The 1878-nt window shown below is 34.8% G+C and overlaps 1 non-coding gene across 1 annotated transcript; it reads right to left on the bottom strand.

Moving 5' to 3' along the window:
- Positions 1–1347: 1347 nt before the first annotated feature.
- LOC130023885 (small nucleolar RNA SNORA28) lies at positions 1348–1470 on the bottom strand. Its single transcript, XR_008792539.1, has one exon. It is a non-coding gene; the product is annotated as a small nucleolar RNA SNORA28 (small nucleolar RNA).
- Positions 1471–1878: the final 408 nt, after the last annotated feature.

The following is a 1878-nucleotide window of genomic DNA, read 5'->3' on the forward strand; positions in this document are numbered from 1 at the left end:
CTACAGTTTTAACACTGGAGGCATTCAGGAAGCCCTGGATATTAATTTATAACTAGCAGGTCAAGGAGAAAGTCATTGAAGGATCTATTCAAGAAATCAGATCCTTCAAATGTCAATCAGTGGATGAAATTTTCCAAATGATGTCCAGTTTCACTTAGAAGCCTGGTGTACATTTACAGTATCTTTTCTTCCAGAACAGTAATGAAATGTATTTCACCAGCAGCAACTTTCAGAAGAATCTGTTAGTGACTTTAATAATCAGTTAATTTGGAGCTGGAGCCATAGCACAGTGGGTAGGGCATTTGCCTTGCACGCGGCTGGCCCGGGTGCCAGTAGCCCATATTTTCCCTCAAGCACCATCAGAAGTAATTCCTGAGTGCATGAGCCAGGAATAACCCCTGTGCATTGCCAGGTTGGACCAAAAAAGAAAAAAAAATCAGTTAATTTTGCTCCAGATTTCTAGCTTATCTTTTGAAATTTGCTAGGTAATGCTTATTAGAAACATTAAAATGTAGTTAGAAGATTTCTTTATATCACATAATATAAAGTCCCTTATGTATCCCTTTCAAATATATGAACATTGTGCTGTCAATCTTGAATATTATTTTCAACTCTTTGAAGGTAAGAATTATGTTTTATAGAGCCAAAGTGATAGTTCAATGGGTAAGGCACTTGCCTTGCATGCCTGAATTTTATCCTGGCATCCCATATGGTTCTCCAAGCCCACCAAAAGTGATCCCTGAGCACAGAGCCAGGAGTAATCTCTGAGCACTTCCAGGTGTGGCCTAAACACCAAAAAAATAAATAAATAAAAAAGAATTATGCTTTTTATAATTATGTGCTATGTTCACCGGCACTCCAGACTGAGGCCTATTTGACTGTAGAACTGCCTCATTTGTTTTAGATGCTCAGTATCTAGCATGGCACTTCATGCAAATGCTTAAAGAACAAATTATTTCTAATAAAGTCACTCTGATAATTAGACAAGCTAGACAATATTTAATGACTTGCCTCAAAATAAAGGAATAAATATTTGCATAATCTAAGAGTTAATTTAGAATAATTTTATTAGGTTTGGGAAATTAGAGGCACCCAAAATAAGGATATAACTTTTCACAGCACTTCATGTTTTTGACACTCTTTTATGAACTTATATTTCTATTGGTGACTTATAGCTAATTGTTTAATTGTGAGTTAGGAATATAAAGTCCTGAAATTTCTCAGATAATCCCTGGAGCAGAAAATTGATTTTATGATAAATAAGATTTGACTGAAGAGAGAAATCAGATTGTAAATAATTATTACCTTAGAACTCATTTAATTTTCTCTCTTTTTTAAAAAATTAATGCTCTTTAAGTCTCAGCAGCTTGTCTCATGGAGATGAGACTACTGGAATTGGTTAGACTTTCTTGCTGTAGCAAGTACAAAAATTTTCAGACAGTTTTGATCATCTGCCATAGAGTGTTGCTTGCAAGAACTCATTTCATTATCTAAAGAACTTAGGAGGTATTATTATACTCCATTTTCTGTACCTATGCATCTCCACTGTGCATCAGCTTCACATCATTTTATAATTAAGTTTTATATTGCCATATTGTTTGTGGTGAAATTAATGCTACAATGAGGTTTAACAATTTTTTTTTTGTAAAACCACAGGGTTGGTTTGGAAAAGTGTTCTTTTTTGCTAGCTGATTCTGCCAAGTGATAGAGTTAAAATAAATTGAAGATGATTTACTTGTGTGACTGTGTTCCTGACAAGCAATCTGAGATCAGAAATTATGGCACAGTTCTCAGTTACATGCAGTTAATTTAATTGGCTGAGATGGTACTCAAGCTAACATGAATACCACCTGGAATAGCATAGGGCTAGGACAATTA

Source organism: Sorex fumeus, unplaced genomic scaffold, assembly GCF_029834395.1.
Source record: "Sorex fumeus unplaced genomic scaffold, SorFum_2.1 ptg000024l, whole genome shotgun sequence".
In the NCBI taxonomy this organism is placed as follows: Eukaryota; Metazoa; Chordata; class Mammalia; order Eulipotyphla; family Soricidae; genus Sorex; species Sorex fumeus.